Consider the following 23,390-nt stretch of genomic DNA (forward strand, 5'->3'; position numbering starts at 1 on the left):
AGTATATTGTAAAATATTTTATCCAATATGTTATGATATTTCAAATTCTTTTAAAATCAGAAATATCTAGACAGAGCCAGTCAAGTCCTATGACATTCAAAAAATAGCCTGTTGAATACAACGTGCAGCCATTTCTACTCATAGTTATCCAAAAAATAAACTGGCTATGTATAGTTATATTGCACAAAACTAGCTTAGTACTTTTTTGACACATTTAGTATTGTTAAAGTCAGTCAGTTTATCACAAAAGTGCTGACTTGAGGTTACTACTCTTAGTTCATCCTCTTTAAATCACTATGAAAAGCTAAACTCTAAACGATTAAGTCGACTCATTGTTTAGTCCATTCTTGGATGAATAGTTTTACTGAAAGAAGTTAGCAGCTGATGAAAAGACGTTTTAGAGGGGAAGTGGAGCAGACGTTTCGTTCTAGAAGTTGGCAAATCTTGTGATGCAGACGTCTTGGGTGAGCCCAGTTTAAGAATAGATTTGAGCATTTTCTTTTTTGGAAGGTGCTATTTTAGGGCCGCAGTTCTTCCCCATAAACATACACCAACTACTGAAGATGGTACATGTGGTTTGTTCAAGGAATGTTTCGGGCTGAACTGTGTCTGAAATGACTGAACTGTATCTGTATCATGCGCTTTTTGTGCACAAGTTTTTGGATTTGTTTGCAGGTAAGACCCTCTAAATAACACTGCTGAGCTGAGTAATTTTGTGTTTCAGTTATTAATTATGGTAATAAAAATAATAATTATTATTATTTGTATTGTTAATAATAAACTATTACAAAAGCCATTATTACCATTGATGTTCTTCTTAAATATTGATAATATAAATTAAGTATTATTTATATTTGATTAATAATTATTTAAATTATAAATATAATAATAATAATAATAATAACATCAATAATAATAATATAAACTATAACAATTATGTAATCAATAATATTTATTATTAATAGTAATATTAATAACATTATATATATAAATTCCTATAACTATTTTAGTTACGTTAAATTTTTTTAACTATAAATATTTTAATAATCACGATAGCTTTCTTATTATTGTTATTATTATAAAATGAACAACTAATTTATTCAATAATATTACTAATTAATAATAATAATAATAATAATAAATACACTTATAATATCTATTTTAGTAATGTTAAGTATGTGTAACTATTAATATTTTAATGATTATGATGGTTATTATTATTATTATTATTATTTTAATATTATAATATAAACAACTCGTTTAGTCAATAATATTAATAGTAATATTACTTACATTATTAAAAAATATAATAACTTTTCTAGGGATGTTAAATGCTTGTAACTATTATTATTTAATACATATTGAAGATAATTATAATGGTTTTGTTTATAATTAAATATTATTATTATTATTATTATTATTATTAACATCATTAAAAGGTTGCAGTATAAAGGCAATTTTATTTAAGGCCAATCGCTCAGTTTAAGGATATGTAATAATATACTTTATGAACATGTGGAAAATCATAGATTTACACTTTACAAGGTTTGTTTCAGAGCCTATTTGTTCCCCAAATTCCCATGATGCACAGGATTCTCAGTTTGTCAGGCTGCTCATCTGCCCCCTTGCGCTGTCTCTCAGTCTTTCTCCTGCTTTCTCTCCAGCTGCTCGTCTGCTCCTGACGTGTCGTTCTCTTGCAGACTGAGCTGCTTGACAGCAGCATGGCGACCATTTCCTGTGCTGCTGTGCTACCGCTGCTGATGGTTCCCAGATGGCTGAAGAAAGCCCTTTCACTCTCTTTCTCTTTTCTTTATTTGGAATAAAGCCTAGTTATGGGCTTGAGTACATTAAGAGGAGGTGTTGGAGAGAGAGCGAAATGAGTAGGCTGCAGGACCTGTGCTGGAAAACAGAGCCATGTGGGATTGAAGAATCAGTTTTGGCTATTGTAGTGACACTCCAGAAAAACTGACAGACATAATAATAATAAAGTTACTGTAAAAGAAAACAAGTGTGCTAGAGATATATAACCATATATATAATGCAAAATAGTAGCCTGAAATCACGCAGCATGCTAAAGGTTTATGGCATTGATTCCTGCTTTACTTTTCACTGCATCCATGGCAAGAGGAATTTTATATTTGACTCCGTTTGAGTTAGCAGTCTAAGTGGAATCTGCAAAATATTGATGAGAAAAGTTTGTTTCGGTTACATTGTCTTTACCAGCTGTCCTCGTAAACAAACATACTAGTCGCTGTTGTTAATTAATGAAAGCATACTTTGTTTTTATGCTCAATATACATATCATCTTCCCTATACTAAAGTGTTACCTTTTTTTTATATTATTTTATATTTTAAATATAATATAATTTTTTATATTTTTATATCAAATATTTATTTAAAATATCAAAATGGTATTGGGAAGTTTTGGTTACAGTTTTTTGGTTACACTTGGTAACAATTTTTTGAAAAAAAAAAATCCACATTTGAATGCAAAAACAAATTTGAGTTGTGCGTCAGCCGTCAGGCAGCCTATCAGTAGCCCACGAAATGCAACGACGATGTAAGAGTCATAAAAGTAGCCTACTCTGTGATTTGGTTTTCGGTCTTTTGTATTAAACTACACATACATGGATTTATTATTATTATTATTATTTATTATTATTGTTTAAGCAATTTTATTATAAAATGGTTTAAAAACATTATTTTAAACATTATGCACTTTTTCTTCAAAGATAGTTGTGTTATTTTATTATGCTATGAAGAAACGTGCGTAATATTTTGCGCGATACGCCCCCTTGTGGCCTACTTGTGGCCTTTTTTCCTCCTAACTGAAATTATGCCTTTTTAAATTCAAATATAATTAGAATTTTGATATTTAAGTAGAAAATTCGGATTGAACTAATAAGCAATAATGAACAATCTTACATATGACATTTTTAACATCAGTTAATTTATTATGAATGAATTAACAATAAACAACAGTATATTTAAAAATGAAGATGAACCTAGATTAATAAAAATGTGACATTTTTTATACTTTATTCTACCTCATGTCTTTCCAAAACCCATAAGACTTTTATTTATATTTGAGACACAAATTAAGGTATTTCTAATGATACCTGAGATTTCTGTCCTTCCATTGAATATCCAAAATGTTGACACTTCAAAATGTTAATAAAGAGATTTTTAAGTGTTTATGAATAACGTAGTCCAAGTCATCTGAAGAGACACAATTGCTTTGTATGATGAACAGGTTCTTATTCACATTTAACACACATACATGCAAGAGCAAATCAATTTTTGGGAAATGGAAACTCAACTCTTATTGTAACAGAAACTCATTTGGTGGTAAGTAAATGATCACAGAACTTTCATTTTTGAGTAAACTAACTCTATATCAAGTTGAAACTTATTGTAAACTGTTACCTATTTAATTTGGTTAAGACCATTTATGGTGTTTAAACATTAAAGAGGTGGACGAGGGGCTTCTCTCTGTCCCTGCTCAGGATCACAGTGGGCTACTGGTGTGTAGGAGGGGTCAGGCTGGAGACAAGCTGTGAAATGCCGCCGCCGCCCCGTGTAATTTCTCAGGTTACCGTGAGTCTGTTGGGGCCTGGCTCACATTGGACTTCCCTTCCCCCTCGTCGCGAGTGAGCTCTCAGCGACAGTCTGAGAGTGCTCTCTCTCCTGATTGCATTAGAAGGGCTGTTCAATGTGGCTTGATATCTCCAGCCTGGCATCGTGCCAACAGAGATAGTGTTCATGTGTATAGCTGTGAGAAGCAAAAAGACCTTCAATATAGCCCATGCAGTGCACAGGCTTGTTTCTGATGTGAACGTACGCCTCTGTCCTCTCCAGAAGTGCTGATTGGCCATGTCTTGTTTCTGGTCTTCATTTGATTCCTAATTGTTAGTTTAATATCCTTCATTATCCTTTTTTTCTTCCCCGAGAACTTTGGATTAAGATTTACTCCAGTAAATCTGCTCAGCTTTCAAGGTCAGTACGGGTTCCTTTCATTTCCTCATGGCACGTTTTGTTGATCTTACGGGCTTTGGAGAAAGACACCTGGTTTTCCCTGCAGACGAGTGGGTCTAGAGTTTCTGTTGTGGTCTCTATACGAGCAGGTGTTTTAACTCTGGAGTGTGTATATGCTTGACTTTGGAACCTGGACCCTTCACTGGGTTATTATATTATCTGTTTGATGACGACCATTTGCATATATTCCCCACCCTATTTAAATTAGCATCTGCTGCATGTGTGAAAGCTTCAGTTTATTTGGTTTTGCTTTTGCGTTCACCTATCTCAGCTTAATGGAAAAACTGTAAGTGAGCCATTTTGGAGAATGATTTTCTTAAAACATGTAGATACTGTGACGCTCCAATACAATATCAAAACATTAGTGTTTGTTTGAGGGCTCAAAACAGCAGTTGGCATGGGACCGTCTGTTTGACAAACTAATGGAAACCATTAGAGAGTGTTTGCAAAACCTGTTTGATGATGCCAGCTGCACAGAAATTATGCATTTTAACTTTAACTTCTGAGTTTTGTCCTTCAGAAATAACTTGAGTATTTTATTAAAGTTTGAATTAAATTTAGTTTCTCTTTATCTATTATATAAGTGCATGCTATTGATCTTATTACTGATTTATCCTTGCATGTTTTGCTTGGTTGTTCTGCTTTTTATTTATATTACATTGTAATTTTTCATTAAAATGCACCTAGGGCTGGGCGATATATCTAACGATATGATCATGCGCATCTAATCAGTAAAGCTGCTTCCGTGATCACCGCTAAAATCGCCATCACCTGCTTATAATTGGAGTGGCATTTAATAGACAGAGCCGTAGATCGCTGACAAGCTACGCAATATCACGTTCATTATCGAAGGCGATTCATCTGCGATAATGAACGTGATATTTACTTACTTTACTTATTTACTTGACTGATTAGATGCGCATGATCGTATCGTTAGATATATCGCCCAGCCATACATGCACCTTCTCTCTGGTGATGTGTGCTGGATGTAGAAAAAACTTGCATTCACATATCCCTCCTTCCAATCAACAACTGATGGAAAGAACCAAGTTTTCCATTTCACTTGGATAAACATCAAAATACTGAAGGAAATATCTGTTATGTTGTAACTTCAATATAAAAACAACTTGGTTTATGGTTTTTAGAGTTCTCATAGTCATAAAAGCATCAGGGAATTTTAAAATAGGCCTAGAAAAAAAAGGAAATTGACATATGTTCAATATGAATTATTTTAGTTAAGAAATACTTAACATTTTGTCTGTGAGAAGTTGCTCATTGTGAGTGCAGTTGCTATTTTTTATGCAAAACAGGAAAGAAAGGCTTTGGAAATTAATTTCTGTGTTTTGTTTGAATTGTGTGAAAATGTGATTTTTGAGGTTTGCAGTTTTACAGCCTTATTAAAAATGCCATTTGCCTGAGGAAACTCTTAATTTGCTGCTTAGTAATAGACGGTTAGTAAGGTATTTGTTAAGTTTAGGTATTGGCTAGGATTAGAGATCTACAATATGGTTATGCAGAAAATGTGCTTTATAAGTACTGATAAACAGCCAATATATTAATTATAGGCATGTCAGTAAGCAACTAATTAAAAGTGAGAAATGGTCCCAACACTAAAGATCCATACGGACCTGACCCCACGTTTGGCATGCATGCGATTCACAGATTAACTGTTAAATTTAACATCATAGAGTTAGTTTATCATTGCATGTTCAATTCATGTCAATGTGTTTTGTCTTGCCAATTTACCCATTCAAACCATTTTTAACCATTCAAGCAAAAGAGAATATGCACACTGTTTTCTACTGCTGCTGCACACATCCCAAGCGCACACACACACACAGAGAGAGAGAGACAGGCGCGATTCACACACATTGATTCTGCTTTGACTCTCTTTAAACAGAAACATACACACAAAGTTATATTAAAATACCCGTTTGGCAAGTATTCTGGTAAACACAGTCAGTAATGTCTTAAGTGAATTGAAACAGCTGAGAAAACAAGCGGATTTGTTGTCAGTATATTAGGTAGATGATTTTGGTCTTAAAGAGACAGCAGCCTGTAAATACCTGCTTCTGTCTGCTATATTTAACTTCTGCAGTGAAGACCACTTTTGTGTTCTTTTACAATTATTACATTTCTGCACCTGAATACTAGTGTTACTGACTTTATTAGTTACTTTGTTGTATTCGTCCATGCATGTAATTTATGTAATGTTTCTTGTTTTATTATTGACTTTATTAGTTCAGATAGTAGTTTTTGCTGTGGTATAGAAGCACTTAAATTAAGCTTTAAGTAATAAATGAAAAGCACACTTTTTTTTTTAATTGATCTGAAATATTATGCGATCCATGACTCAAAGTGAGTTTAGTGATCCATTGCACCACTAGTTACCACCTTTTCTAGCTGTCCCGTTTCTCTTTGGTGTAGCCAAACAAGCTGAAAGACTAAGAAAATCTTGTGTCGCGGAGGTCAATGTCCGTTTTGGGCCCTGCTGCCCTGCGCACGGAGTGGTAGGGTACTAAAAAAGAGGGAATTGTTTGGGCAGGCGGTTGGAGAGACCTAAGCAGTGCTCCAGTCATGTGAAGAGAGGCTGCCAAGGCCAGAAGAATGTGTTGAATGTGAATGACGCAGCCTTGACGGAGACATGTGACTTTAAGAGCGATAGATGGAAAGGAAAGGGGATCGAGGAGGAGGGCAGTTGACTCATCCAGGCAAAGTGCCACCCTACTGACCTTTTTATGCCAGCGTAACTATCGCCCCCTTGGATCAAAGAGCAGGGATAGAGGGAACTGAAAAAAAAAGAGTGTGCCTGCCCTGTTTGCGTATATCTGAGTTTGTTGATGTCATGCCCCTTTGTTTCTCTCCATCTTGGTCAGATGACTAGCCCATGCCTTACCACTTGGTGTTCCACAGCTAGTGCTTAGACGTCATCCGTAACCTTTGAAATGTCTTTTAGATTCAATTATGAAGGGTACACACTCTCATAAAGATGCTTTTTCAAACTTTTGTGCCTTTGTTTTTAAATGCCAGCATTATTATGCATATTAGTTTCTAAGTGTTGCAAGTGGTCAGGCATTATGTATTGGCCATTAGATTAGATTAATATATTGGCCAATACAATACTGTTATTGGACTGTACTTTCTTAGCCGCTAGACAGTCAGTTCTATTGTATTGTGTATATAAATACACATCAAGGTTTGCTGGATATTAGCATTATATGAACAGCATATTAGCAAAAGCCATCATTCAGATTGAATTAAAACACAAATAGAGGATGCTTTTATATGAAATAATGAAATAGTAATTGAAATGGTGTTCATAGTGACATGAAAAGCTATCCAAAGCATTAAACTGGCTAACCATTTAATGTAGAGGCTTCAAAAAAAAAAAAAAAAAAAGAAAAAAAAAAGAAAAAAAAAATAATAATAATATATTATTATAATATATTATGTTTTTTTAAAGGTCATGAAACCCTAAAACAAACAATTTTTAAAAAAAAAATGTATTGATCAATTGATTATTAATTTATTACTCAAACAGGATAGTCGGAAAAAAGAGGGTGAAAAGTGTCTGTGTATCTATCAGAAGCCTGAGTGAACTTTACATTAGGATAATAGCTATTGATCAGTGACCTGGTTTCTACTTTGACAAGCACAATGTAGTACAGCAGTCACAGTTTAGTTGTCCTTCAGAAGTGTCTTTCCTTGTCATAGCACATCACACAGTGCTTCAGTGCAAGTGAGGCTGAACCACAGACCCACAAGCTACTTTTAACTGTGGCAAACTCATTTGAGTGGCACATGGGAGAGGTTGTGATGAGGTACACTATCTTTATCTAGGAATCAGCATTCAGCAAGAAGGGAAGGTTACATTGCAGTTTCCATTGTGTCTATTAACAACACAAATATCGTTATACTGGAGATACATGTGGCAAGATCAGCACAATACATTTTTTATTATTATTATTTTTTACCTAAAATGTCAGCGAACGTTATAATTAAAACTCATATAAATCACAATCAGTGCTACAACTAAAAATAAGTGTCAACGTTGAGAGAAATTCCCATATGTTGATTAAATTCTCACATATGTTAACGGGTGACTTGCAGGCATGTTTTCTCCCAGTCTGATCCAGTACACGATGTTCTCTGTAGGGGGTCACTGCTCTAATGGGCTGAAATCATGTGTTGTACACACCTCTCACCCTTCACCACCTGCTCGGACTTTAACAAGACTGTAATTTATGTGTGTGCACAGCCACAAAAAGTTTTCTTGGAAAGTTTTATTTTTATTTTTTATATCTGTTAATTTGATTTATTGTATCAAACATCTTAACATTTTTCACTCATTTATTCCAAGTAACTTAATATTAATTTTGAAATGTTTTAACTGTATATGTTATTATTGCATACAGTTAAAGTATATCTTTATAAAAGACCAGGAGCATATATCTTACACTTGGTTTCATAACATGAAAATACCTCATTTTTTGTTATATCAGTGCATTTATAATAACTAAATTGAAATCAGAGATTATTTTACTGTTTACTACAACACACTTTTACTGGCTGAATCAAAAATACAGTAACATGAGTCCTTTAACATGAGTCCATAGTCATAACAGTAAATTATGCATAATTCGATGCAACTAACCTTAACCCTATAGTAAAAACACATTACATATATTTCTCACTTAAACTTACTGTTACATTGTAGCAAAGCCACTGTAAAATAGTGAAACCCAAAATTCATAATTATTGTATTGCAATTTTGTGTTGCCTTTGTAATCAACAAATATTTCATGACTGTTTAGTGTTTATCACCAGTAACAAATATTCTCTTAAGGCCAAACCTCAATAATACTGTGAGTATAGATTCATATAGATATAACCATTAAATTCTTTAAAGAGTGTATTTAGTCTTTATTAACTACAATGTGCAAAAATTTAATATGTAATGTATTCAATGTTATTTTTTATTTATTTATATTTTTAGTATTTAAAAATTATAATACACGCTGAAATTATTCTCAGTTGCCTGTAGAGTTGTCTGCACAGCCCATTATAGGCTCTGATCCAGATTTAGATTCAGTTCTGCTGTTAAGGTGTGGATGAGATTATAATAGGAAACGCTGATCAGAAGTCTTCTGTCCAGCGACCCTCGCCTCTCACAGTCCTTTGGGACACTAATGCTTAAGTCACTCATGCATTGTTTTTCCCACTTAAGAATTCTTCCTTTGCTGTAGATTAATATGGCAGTCATAAATACTTGAATGTCAAACATCATTGTTTGGAACTTATATCAGTGCAAGAGAAACGTGTAAAGGATGCTCTTGGATGCAGCCTCTTTTCTTCCTTATCTCCACTACATCATGGCTCCATTTCTTGTACCTCTCACTTCTTTAGGTAGCCTATATAGGGACAATTCGATTTGGCACAAATAAATTCTAGTCTCTGCATTAAATGTGATTTGCTGTGGTTAGCCTTGGCCTAAAATTGGATTATGTGCCTGGGATGACACACATTATCACAAGAGGCTCCTGGAGAGAAGTGAGAAAGACTGCAAGTGTGCACATGAAAAAAAGCAGCATACACTGCCTTGCAAAAACTTGATGTCTGTAAGATTTTTTTTTTAAGTGTTAAAGTCTATTATGCTCATCAAGGCAGCATAAACCAAATATACATTAATTAAAAAGAAATAATACAGTAAAACAGTAATATCATGTGTATTTTACATAAATATTATGCATGCTCATCTGTAACAACTGTAGAATAAGATATAACATCATTATAGCATATTAATTACACCCAATTACAACTTTCAAATAGGAATAGTGAACTTTTATGTGCAGAGAATTTGCATCAAAGAAGAATGTTCTTTCTTATAGGTATATTGTTCTGGCTCTGTCTTGACGTGTATGGGAAAGACCCAGTGAGCTCTTGTGCAATCCTGGCGGAGATACAGAGCAAAGCGCTGAGTCTTGACAGGTATCACTGTGGTGGCTGCAGCCTTTCTTCTTCACCGTACAGAAAAGGCTGTTGTTGTCATCTAAAGGAAGGTGGAGGGTAGGAAAAAGTAGAGAGAGGGAGAAAGGGGGAGGAGGTGGCCTCTTGTTATTTTCAGTCTATTGTGTCTACTTCCTGTAGGTCAGGGGTTATTGGAGTAGGGAGTTGCAGACTAGCTGTGGAGTAAAAGTGGGACAGAACTTCCATATACTCAGAACAGCAACACCACAGAGGCAAGATCAGTTTGCCAAACACTTGGGACTAGCAACAATCAACCTCAACAGGTAAATACAAGACAATCTGATGCTGCTTTATGCTTCCGACTCTTTCCAGTTCAGTCTGTCAGAAGGTGTCCTGTTTAGGAAGAGCTGTAGTATTTATATTGAGTTTTTCTTCGGATGTTGCTCGTAGAGGACGCTCTCTTGTTCTGCAGTCCATTTATGAGTGCTTGCGGTTTTGTGTGTGCATTAGCGCGCTCACTGATGTGTTTACTGGCTTTGCAGTCTCGTGATCAGGAGTGGAAGAGATCGGAAGAGGTTGGAATTGTTTTTGAAATGTCTCTTATGTAACTCGTGGGCTTACTGAGAGCAGACATATTAAAGTCCGGTTAATGGAGAGAAGGAACCTCTTTTACCATTAGCCAATATGGCCATGGCCAAATCACATTAACGCTGGACTGCAGCTCTGCAGGGAAAGATATAAATCAAAAACACCATGTCGCTCCTTCCAGTCCTGAATCACCTCTTGTGAATCAGGTTGGTGATCACATTGTTTTGATTCGCCTAGTTCCAAAAGTGACTAATAAACACTAAATAGTCATTGGTGTGATTTAGTGATTTCTACTCCATTCTTAGTGAGCCTACTTAATGTGAACAACCAAACTTTGACTGTTCTGTGAAGTTTTCTAAAATATGAATTATTATTATTATTATTGTTAGTAATAATAATAAATTCGGTAACACTTTAGTATAGGGTCCAATTCTCACTAATAACTAGTTGCTTATTAGCATGCCTATTATTAACCTATTGGCTGTTTATTAGTGCTTATAAAGTAAATATAATGCATGACATCCATAATCCTACCCAATACCCTAAACTTAACAACTACTTTATAAACTAATAATAAGCAGCACATTAGGAGTTAATTGAGGCAAAAGTCATAGTTAATAATAGTTAGTTAATAGTGAGAATTGGACTTTAAGTTTAATTTAATTAGTGTTAATAATAATAATTATTAGAAATGGATAATAAAATGGAAGCAGATTAATAAAATCTTTTTTGCAGTTTTTTCTCAACACTAGATATTGTAACAATACCCAAAGATAAGTATTTATACCAGCAAATACAAAAAAAAAAAGTATAAAATATAATGAAGTCACAGCTAAGTATATATTTGTACACACTCTCTTAAAGGAATATTTCACCCAAAAAGGAAATTATCCCATGATTTACTCCCCATCCGAAGCCATCCTAGATGTGTATGCCTTTCTTCTTTCAGATGAGTACAATCGGAGTTACATTAAAACATGTCTTGGCTCTTCCAAGCTTTATAGTGGCAGTGAATGGGGTTTATGATCATGAAGTCCAATAAAAGTGCATAAATCAATCATAAAAAGTGCTGTGCACAGCTCCGTGGGCTTAATAAAAGCCTTATGAGCAGAATCGATGAGTTTTCTGTAAAATATCCATATTTAAAACTGTATAAACTGTAATCTCTAGTTTCCATTAACTGTCGTACACACGTTAACAAGAGACTTATCTTGCACAAATGCATTGATTCACTTCAGATGACCTTTATTAACCCCTATGAGCCGTGTGGAGCACTTTTTATGATGGATTTATGCACTTTATTTTGTGTCAAAATCTCGGCCACCATTCACTGCCATTATACAGCTGGGAAGAGCCAGGAAATTGTATTGGATTATATTTGTCTGAAAGAAGAAAGTCTTATACACCTTGCATGGAATGAATTTGAGTAAACCACAGGGTAATTTTTCATTTTGGGTGAATTATCCCTAAGCATCCCTTAAGCATAGCATTTTTCATAGTTTTTTTTTTTTCAAGAAAATAAAAAAAAGAAAGAAACTGTGTAGAAGTAATCAAGAAACATAAACTAATTATTAAAAGTACAGCAAAGGTATTGTTTTATTATCTACTTGGAAACCGTACAAATATATTTGACATTTGAACCATATATAGTGAAAAATAATATTGCATGTCACCTTGCACAATATAATAACATATATTGCATAATAGAACATGCAATATATGTCAGCTCACGAAAGTTTAGTGTAACTGCACGATATTTAGAAATAGACTGTTACCTAAATGGCTCAGTGTTCCACTTGCAACTGCATGTTAATCAATATTGTTGTTGCAAGTAATGTTTAAAATGCTAAGGATACCCTCCTGCATTTGACTTTAAGGAAGCCCCCCCTTGCCCTACAAACATAAACCAGTCTAAACTTAGTCGTGACCAGCCATGTAGCGAACGAGTGACAATGGAGGAAAAACAGGATGTCTTTTTCTCAAAGTGAGTGTTGGGAACAGATGACCAGGAAGATGAAAATTGCCAGCGAAGTGGAAACTTCCACTTTGTATCTTTGTGTTTTTGCCCAGTTGAGACCGGTTGCTCATCTGTTGTTCCACAGCCAAGCGATGGTAAACTGTAAATGATTAAGCCCCTCTCTCCTTCTCCTGCTTACGCTTTTGCCCTGTTCTATACTCTATTTCGCGTTCCTTGGTTAATGTTTGAATCCCATCTCAGTGCAGCTTTTAGAGGTCCAGCCGCTGCGTCTGTACTGGCTCACATTTCTTCTGCAGAAGAAGAGATAAAGGAACTAAACCAACTGTAGAGAGGAAATGAAACCATGCCATTCCCCTGGGATTACTGTTAAGGGCTATTGATCTATCTTTCTCTCTTTCTGTCTCTCTCATTATTTCTCTGCCCTAATGATTGATATGGAATGACCTCGGCTTGAAAACATGCTGTTGTTCTTGTCCTGCATGTGTCACTTTGGTGGTCATTTGGAAAGGGAGCAGTGTGGGCTAAGAGACGGACATCCGACTCATCAATTTAGTGCACCATCCAAGGACAGCCATAGCCAGGATGTTTTTTTAAGGAGAGTGGATGGTGGGTCTTCTAGTTAAACCGTAATCATTTGCATTAAATGTGATGCTGATGTTGCACACACCTGGACTTAGGACCATGTGAAGTTTAAGAGTTGCGGGACTCTCTAGCACTGTGTTTTCATCTCGCATGCAGTAGGTGAAGTTTCACAATATCAGAATTTCCCAGAGAAGACGCATCATTCCAGGATTAAGGTGAGAGAAATGTTAATGCGCAGTTTTATTATTCATGTTTGGCTGTAGCTTTTGAAGCGTGTCATTTTGAGCAACGATATGCATCGGTTATGAAAGTCCCAACCACTGTATTCCAAGAAGAGTGGACATCGCTTGTCTGTGAACTATAGTTTGTGGTTTGCACATGAAGTTTGTTATTTTGGCCGTTTCATGGTGTTCTGTTTAAACCTAGTGCAGGTTATTTATTCAGCTGCTCCAGCTGCATAGGATGTTCTCTGTATTACATTTATCTTCTGCTGATAATTGCTTGAGTTAAGGCTGCGTTCACAGTCAATGTTTGGGATTGACAACTGCCTTGTTTTAAATCATGGTGTCATAGAAAAGCAACCCATGAAATGTCTTGATCGCTGATTATTTAGTTGCGAGTGGTTACTGGCATTGTAGTTTGTTGATTTTCAACTAGCTTAATATTGTTTCAATGCTGGTAATGAAGCAAAACATGTCAACCGGCTGTCAAAAGTGTCTCGTAGCAACATCTCTTTTCTGATGACGTGCACCAGTGCGAGGATCTTCTCCAGTCATGAGCAACCCATGCAGGATTTGTAAAAGTTTATCAAGGAATAGCATTACAACAGCTTTTAAAAAATGTACTTTGTGTAGCGCCATGATGTGATTGCTGGCTACGACTATGTGCCTGAATTGAATATGATTATGTTTCGCTCCAGTTGAGTTATATTGTAAGCCAATTTGACATAACACAGTTTAAACAAAACTTTTCCATTTCCTTCTGATTCAGAATAATCCCACACCTTCATTGTCTTTTGCATGGTCATTTTTAAGCTCTCCACAACAGACACAAAGAAAACACATGCAAGGTCTGAGTTAAAAAATGTAGTTTCTGCCCACATACACTTTTAAAAAGAATGTATTCTTATAACATTTTATTTTATTTTAAAATGTTTTAAATGTAACATTAAACTGTTGATAATTTCTAAATTTATATGATGAAATAATGTGTGTGTGTATATATATATATATATATATATATATATATATATATATATATATATATATATATATATATATATGCGATTTTCATGAGCATTTCATCAGTAATATTGCTCCTCTGATTAGTAGTAAATCTCCAATATGTGCGTTCAGATCAGGGATGCCTGGTTTTCAAAACAAAAACTTTACCAATTGCTTCTCAAAACTAGCCCGATCTTGCACTGTATGTGCCATAAGGCTGTTGGTGCTGACTGGGGCTGGTCCGTATTACAGTTTTCAAGCTTCGGTAGTAATCAACACCTAATATTCAAAGCTTAGGAGGGAGGGGGATGAACATATTCTTCTCTCTAATAAAGGCAGGAATCTCTGTATGTCTGTCTGTAGTTTTGCATTTTTATTATGTCAAGAACTTTTCATTCAATCGACTTCACACGTGGCAAGTGTGTTGCTGTGGAACAAAGGGAGTGCAGTGTCACATTTTGGTGCAATATGGACACACGACACTTTTAATAAACTACAGAACAGCGCGAGCCAGAAGCGGTGCGACTCATGCAGGCAGGGCTTATATGCTCCGAGAATGGACACTGCTCTAGTGATACAAAACAAACAGGTCTGTTAAGAGCAATATTAATATAGAACAATTATTATTAGGCTGGACTAAAGTAAATTTTTTTATGACTTCCGTATTCGTAGGTATTTTCCAAACAAATTAAGTGAATGTTTTTCAACATGGCAAATAAAAGCAGCCCTTTTTTTTTTTTTTTACACCAAAAATAAACTATAGGCGTACTACTTACATTTTTCAAACTTGATGTGCTGTTGTGGTAGGCATATTTGGGACACTGCCTTTGTCTTGTCCTCACTCAATTTAAAGTGCTCCCACACAGCTGAGGTCTTATGCATTTTTATTTTCTCTTCCAAATGAACTGAATCATGACGTAAACTCATGGGCGATTCATGTTCAAGCTCGAATGAGAACCGTTTCGCAGGGGGTACAAGGTGTAAAAAAAAAAAATCAAATATTCTGGTCCAGCCATAGTGCTGACTCAAATTAAGTTTTACCATTTGATCCTTCTGGTCTGGATTTAGCTTGTAATTTTATGGTTGTTGTGATGTGCTTCAATTTAAAGTGTTTGTGGGTTGAGGACTAGCATGCTAGCTCTCTGGATGACCTTACTAAGGGCTTGGCTTTGTTTAAAAAAATCTAATGATTGAGAATGGGTGTTCTGTGAGGGCAGGACCGCACAGCTGCCTGAATCATTCCCAAGGTTATTTGAATCAAGGTCGGGACAACCGGCCTATCCCTTCTTATATACTAACTATCTTTTTTACTTTCTCTGTTTCTCTTTTCTCATGTAATGTCCTGACAGAGAGAGGGATTTCAGATTTCCTCCAAGAACTCCCACATTTCTTTTTAGCTTTCTGCTTTTGGAGTCCAGGTCATAAGAGTATGAAGACAAGGGAGACTGAGGACATTTATCCAAGAACGGAAAAAGCAGAGTTTTTTGTTTTTTTGTTCTGTTCTTTATTTCAACCTCTGTTCCACTGGACTTTACTTTCATGTCTTCCAGACCACCACATACTGAATGTGGATTCCAGAATAAGGCAGTCCAAACTTCATATTAGGTTAGAGCTCACTTCCTTTTGGTTTTTGCAAAACATATTTTCTCTGATGTTCTGCAGGAAAAATGTAAGCACACAGTGCCAAACTGTGTTAGGTGCTGATAGAAACCAAACCCTGCCTTCACTTGACTGTATGAGAATCTTTTCTCATTAGGTGAGAAAAAGGCATTAAAGTTCGAGGTTGGACTTTCTGACTCATTAATCGCGTAAACATTCCTTCAGCTACTCAAGTGTGAACTGACTCTCAGCTGCCCAGCAACATTAACAATGCGTGCATTAATAACTGGATTCAAGTAAAGAAAATGCATGCTTATGTGCATGTACAGTATCTGCAAGAAAAATATCCAGTGTTTTTTGTGAACCAATTACTACAAAATCCTTTGAATTTTTCCAGTTTATATAGATACATTTTGGTAACACTTTAGTATAGGAACCAATTCTCACTATTAACTATTTGCTTATTAGCATGCCTATTGTTAACACATTGGCTGTTTATTAGTACTGATAAAGCACATATTCTACTCGGCCATATTCTACATTCCTAATCCTACTCAATACCTAAAAGTAACAGCTACTATTAACTATTGCTTATTAAGCCACTATTAATAAGCAGCAAATTAGGAGTTTGAGGCAAAACGTATAGATAGTGGTTTAATGACTTGAATTGGACCTTAAAATAAAGTGTCAGGTCAGAGGAAAAAAAAAGAAAAAAGACCTTTTTTTTTTTTAACCAGATAGCAATATGCCAACCAAACAGAGAAGGGAAAAGTTTAATTTGGTAATTTTTGCTACAGTAAAATGATGTGTAATTTAATATGAATTCACACGTTCGTGATAAACCAATTTAACATGATATATATAAATGATTAAGCAACAAATATAGTATCCACGATATGTTGCTTAGGGTCCAAGTGTGGATCTTGCATATCACTAGTTGACTTCACTCTGTCCAGGTTGTTTTTGTTGTTGAGGTTGATTTTGGCCGTTCAAACACTGGTTGTAGCTGTAGGTGGTGAAAAGATGATAATATTGACATAAAACATCACAAGGCTAAAGAGACACACATGGAAAGTGAAAGTTTGTGACTTTGCACATACCTAAGGTAGTATGTAGGCAGACATTTCTTATGTGAGTGAAGTCTTATTGGCATCTACTGTCGTAGTACTTGATTTAAAAAATACGTTCAAGCAAGCTGCAATGAATACGCTATATATTGCTGTGTACTTATGATCATATTGCTAATCTTTTTTTTAGAGTGAAAAAACACAAGTCGTGTATCCTATTAATAAGTCTCATTTTATTATTTAATTCATAAATAGGCCTAATGCTGACGTGAAATGTCTACAAACATTATAATAAACACTGTAAACATAGCTATGCTATTTTAGTTCCCCTCACTCCACAACAAATAATTTCAATTAACAGTAGCCTAGCTTTTAAAAAAGAACAAGAATAGCAACGTAAACGACAAGCCAAAACTAATTCATTTAGGCTAAAACGAAACTGAGACCAATGGGTCTCTCATTCAACACAAAATCAAATGTTTGCGATTGTATTTGAATACCAAATTATTATTTATTATAGCCTACTACACTCGCGTTCCAATATCCAAATAAAACTAAATGTTTTGCATAACATCACAGCGGTACGGTGATAACACTTAACAGCACAGATTTTACTACATATTTAAACTGAACAGTGTGTTGTTGTTTTTATTCATATATTTTTAACTGACTGTATTTTATTATGATAACGAACAGGCTGCATTTGCAAAGCAAAGCTTAACTTTGTGCGCGCATTTGACGGCAGCGCAATCACTTGATTTTTTTCCCCTTCTAACAGTGGAAGCAATTTCTCCTTTTAGTTATAAAGATCATCGGAAATCTAAACAGTTTGCCTTTGTGTACATTCACAATAAAAGCAAATGTGTAAAGACATTTTGTTGGAAGTTTTATGTGTAAATGCTGAATTTTTATGTCATATAAAGACCATGTTAATTAGAGTCCGACTGATATGGATTTTTGGGGGCCGATGCCGATATTAACTCGAAAAGAGACGATTTATAAGCCGATATTCTGATTTTGAAAATAAACCGGAATATTAGACCCATTTCCTATAAACTGCACTTACACAACATTCAATAGCAAAATATCTGCCTATTCTATGTATGTGGGCTGTATAAATCATTTTCCAGAAGGGATTTATGTTTTTTAAAAAAAGCCTTAGATTACAGTCTCAATGACTAAACAATTGCACATCAAAAGTATATATTTTTTAATGATCAAAAAACAGTCTGATTTTTAACATTTAACACTTTTACTTTCTTCCAGTTGAAGCTGGTTTTAACAGTCTGTGTGTGTACTGTAAATAAATTATAATACTAAAGTTAAAGTATTTGCAGAAGTAGACCCAGAAGTGTATATATAGATATATACAGAAGTGTATATATAGATCCCTATATATATATATATATATATATATATATATATATATATATATATATATATATATATATATATATATATATATAATTTTTTTTTTTTTTGTCAAGCAATAGGTATGACATATTACCTACTTATATTTAACCATATTATTACAAATTTTTCCAGTTATGCCTGTAAAGCTGCTTTGAAACAATCTGTAAAAAAAAAAAAAAAAAAAGAACAAAAGCGCGTGTTCAGCTCACATTTATTTACATGTCCCCTCTGGTTTAATAATTTCTGGACCTGTATATCTTCTCCTCTTCTCTTTGTGCAGGGAAGCGACGCGCAAGCGGTGCGACGCGCCCGTTTTTTCCAGGTGCGTCCGCACCGCATCGAGACCGGGGGTCATGTGACAAGAACTAACCAATCAGCTTCGTCCTTTCCCTTAACAACGTTGAAAACTGAGCCAAGATGAAGGAACAGCTGTTCATAGCTGTATATGGATTGCCATTTTGAAATAAATTTAGTAGCAGAGCTACTGCGAGCGATTTTTAGTGCTGCAAATCCATTTATCTTTTGCTGAAATGTCCGCGTCTTCATTGAGAGAGCACGTCATGGTTGCTTAGCAAAGGCAGTTGCCTCAGGAGCGCTTCTGCCCGAGCGCTTTGGAGAAGGAAAAAGCGGCGCACCCACTGATCTATATATATATTATAGATCAGTGGACGCGCCTAGCATTTTACTCGCGTTTTTAGGCGCGATATGTGAACGGCCCCTTACGCGGTCATTATGTGGAAAACACTGCAGACATATTTGGAATAAGATAAACGCTAAATAGGGATGCACGATAATATCGGCACAATATCGGTATCGGCCGATAAAAGCTTAAAATGACCATTATCGGTATCGGCCGATATGAATATTTCTGCCGATGAGCCAAACCGATATTCTCCAAGTGAAATAATTGACCTGTTTTTCAGATGTGAATGTCTGTCTACATTTGTAAAATAATAAATTTATGGTAAAATCAGTACAGAAGAGATACATGGATTTCTCTTCAGTAAAATTAAAGTTTAAATATATCAGTATATATTTGTATATATATCGATATCGGTATCGGCATCGGCCAAAATTATTTTGAAAATATCGGCATATCGAATATCGGCCAAAATCCAATATCGTGCATCCCTAACGCTAAAGTTATAGTTTGACCTCTTATTAACGTTAGCGCTCTTCCACTGATAAACATGGTATTAGCTTTGTGGCTAATCTAATATAGCAATGCATTAGCGGCTGTAAGTGATGTTACAGAATATTTAGAAGTGATAATGATAGGACCGTTAGTTAGAACTACCACACCGTTTTTATATACAGTGTATGAACTAAATCATCTCACATGTTGAATGACAGACTCACCGTATAAACAGTACATCTCTTGTGGCTTGGCTGATCGCTTTCTTCTATAGTGGAGTTGCAGACTCTGCAACTGCGGAGCTCCCTCTGGTGGGCAAACTATGCAACACTCATAACATGAGTGAAGCATGAGACTGTTTCTCATGTTTCGCCGATGCCGATTTAAATGCAATAAGCTCATATCGGCCGATAATATTCCCCACCAACAGTTCCGTCTAGTCTCGGGCTGGACGGAATTGTGGGTGGGGTGAGTGCATGTACAGTTCTCTCTCCACCTTCAATACCACGACTTAGGTGTCCTTGAGCAAGGCATCGAACCCCCAACTGCTCCCCGGGCGCCGCAGCATAAATGGCTGCCCACTGCTCTGGGTGTGTGCTCACAGTGTGTGTGTGTGTGTGTGTTCACTGCTCTGTGTGTGTGCATTTCGGATGGGTTAAATGCAGAGCACAAATTCTGAGTATGGATCACCATACTTGGCTGAATGTCACTTCACTCACTTAAATATGCTCATGTTCTGTTGTTTGCTGCTTTTTGCGCATGTAAAATGAATCCCTGGGAAACAAATGTTAGTATTTTTAATGGGTCACACACACTTATCCTTTCTAATTTAATTCAGTTCTAATTTAAAATAATCTTGTCAGTTAACGGTTAATAATCGGTTAACGAGCGTCGGTTGTCGGTTAGGAAAAATAACTGAATGAACATCCCTACTGAAAAGCTATGTAGCAGGTGACCTCATAATATGGCAGGTGTTTTATAAATCTGACAAAAGCTGTTCCCTTAAATTGTCTTGTCTTTATGTTCGGCTAAGAGAATCACTCTGTGATAGCTTCATTCGGTGGGTCACTCTCGCATTTGATTAGATTACACAGGCCTGGAAAGCATTAGATTGTAATGGGCTGGTGAGCTGCTCAGGGGGCAGAGCTTGAGTGCTTCAGAATGCTCTGCCAAAAAATCTTTGCTTTGAAATATATTACTGGAATAAAGCATCCCCCCCACCCCCAGAAATTCAGTCGATGCACATATTTTAAATTTTTGTGGTTTGTGAAGTCTAGGCATTTAATTCTTGATAACACATGCCAAATATTTTTGCACAGAAGATTACCTTAACCTAAGAATTGCTTCACCCCAAAATGAAATTCTGTCATTGCTGACTCACGTTCATGTTATTACAAACCTGCATAACCTTTCCGTGAAACACAAAAGATACATTTTTGAAGGAAATTCTGGAACTTTCATATAAAGAAAGTAATGTTTTTTTCATACGAGTAATGTTAATATCGCAGATTTTTTTTTTTAATATGCAAAAAAAAATGTTTTCCTTTTTCTCAAAAAAAATCCAAGTTGAATTTAACTTCTTGATATTCTACAGCATTGATTGCCAGACTTGTGGTTTTCGCATTGTCTTTATCTTACTGTATATTGTACTTCCACAACTAATTTACTAATAGTGCATGTTTGCTTTAGGAACTACAGTGGTGGAGTAATTTTCAGTGAACTTGTCGCACAAAGCAATTATACAGCTTCTCAAAAAATTATTTTATGATAATAGAGCTTGACAGTCCCAGTGCCCATTTATTTCATTGTAAGAAAAAGAATGACCCTAAGATTATTTAAAAATATATATATTTTTTTTAAGTTCCACAGAAAAGCTATTATTCATCAGCATAAGAGTGAATTAAGTCAGAATTTGTTTTGTTTACTTCAAAGTTTTTTGAGGACCCTCCCAAAAAGGTATATAGATATATAAATAAATATATTTTGCTTTCTTTTTCTTTCTGAAGTGTTCTGTCAGCATGAGTGTTTGTGTTTATTTGCACGCAACCCCTTTCACTGCTCCTGCCTTCAGTCAACCACAGCCCCTCTGATTTAGTGGTCATGTTTTTTAAGGCATTCTGGGAGGGCCTGATTACCAATATAACAGGAAGTAAGAGGTGGGAGAGGTCTCTCCAGAGTTCCATGTAAAAAGACTGGTTTTCTTGATAAAGACTCACTCGTCCTACACATAACAGACACATCCCTCTCGGCTTTGCCCTGACTGCTGATGGAAACTGTATTTGAAAGGTAAGCTCACTGACTGTTGATTGCTTTAAGGTCTGATTTGACTCATAAATGCTTGTTTCGGGATTATTGGGTTTATGAATATTTTGTAGTAAAGAATAATTTCACACATGCTAATATGCATCTAGTTAATGGAAATTGGTCCCTATACTAAAGTGATACCAGTATTTCTATCTTATTGGAAGCTTGGTGTTAGACTGAGCAAAATATGTTGCAGACTACTTGGAACAGAAGAATTCAGAATTGACTGATGTATCAGCTTAGTTTTTTCAACATGATATCAGCATTTTAGGATGATTTCTGAAAGGTCATGTGATACTGAAGACTGCAGCTTCACAGATCATCACAGAAACAAATTACACTGAAAAAATATATTTAATCAGAAATGGATTTATAGGCTATATGTTTTAAAACGTTATATTACTACTTTTTTTTAATCGAATAAATGCAGCTTTATGCCTCATACACACTGGGCCGATTATCACGTGTACACATCACCAATGTTTTTTGACACGTCTGTTGTGTTCATACTTAAGTGATTTTCATTGGCGAAGAGCTGAGTGGACGTGCAAATTCACTCCCTGGCATTAGATGGCGCTTAATGAAAAACAGAAATACCCTGGTACACATCGAATCCTATTTGATCTGCAATTCCTCTCCATAACAACTCCCTCTTATCAAGATTTTTGTAGTGGCTGTTGCGTTCGTCATGAGGCCCTTTGTGTTCAGACACCAATGAGACCAGCAGCTCTACATTCATCTTGTCTCGATGCATCTTCTTGGTGTACTTACCTCCTCTTCATTGTTAGGTATCAAGTGTGCTCAGCAAGATCGTTTTGTGCTTGAGCGCCACCAAGTCGTGTTTTACTGTAACTTCAGAAGCTCACAGTGGCACCCTTTGTTTAGTCACAAAACATCAAACGTCGGCGATAAATGCTCGCGATATTCGTCCCAGTGTGAACAAGCCTTTAATTAAGATACTGCTTTCAAAAAAATCAATTGAAAAACAGACGCCAGATTTTTGAACAGTAGTGTTTCTTGCGTCCGAACGAGATGTCCAACAATTGAATGTATATTGCATCTCCACATCTGCTTCCGGTGCAGATTAGTTTTATGCGGTCTAGTTTTCCAGATATTGAGTTAATATATGAAATATTCTGCACCCTGACTTCTAGACCAGCAGGATTTAAGACCCTGTGTAGAGTCCAGATTCACCTCTTGGCATACAAATTAAGAAATGTTTAGACTCATCAGGATGCTCTTTGATCACTGGGTAAGAAGAAATTGAGTTCCTATTGGTTGTAGATTTTTTGACTAAACCATTTTATCTATTATGCCTTAAACCAAAAACATGCAGAATAAAATGAAACTTTATAGAACAGGAGATTTTTTCAGTTGGAATGCAGGAAGAATGCTTTCAGTTGGAATGCTTCATCGATACTGTGTAGGTCTTTAATAGAAGAGTCTGCTCAGCTATTCATTCTGCAAGGCCAGCGGTGCCTTTCAGAACACTGGCTTTT

General features: G+C 35.5%; 1 protein-coding gene across 7 annotated transcripts in view; it reads left to right on the plus strand.

The window, feature by feature from the left end:
* Positions 1-23,390, plus strand: part of gab1 (GRB2-associated binding protein 1) — a 74,361-nt gene that overhangs the window by 12,152 nt on the left and 38,819 nt on the right. Inside the window, exon 1 of one of the 7 annotated variants that reach the window (XM_052545638.1) lies at positions 10,176-10,325. The exons of the other annotated variants lie outside the window; for them this stretch is intronic. The gene's annotated coding sequence lies outside the window, so the exon portion shown is untranslated. Of the gene's footprint in view, positions 1-10,175; positions 10,326-23,390 lie in introns of those variants that run through there. 7 annotated transcript variants of the gene reach the window in all.

The sequence above is a fragment of the Carassius gibelio genome, chromosome B1, assembly GCF_023724105.1.
Source record: "Carassius gibelio isolate Cgi1373 ecotype wild population from Czech Republic chromosome B1, carGib1.2-hapl.c, whole genome shotgun sequence".
Lineage (NCBI taxonomy): Eukaryota > Metazoa > Chordata > Actinopteri > Cypriniformes > Cyprinidae > Carassius > Carassius gibelio.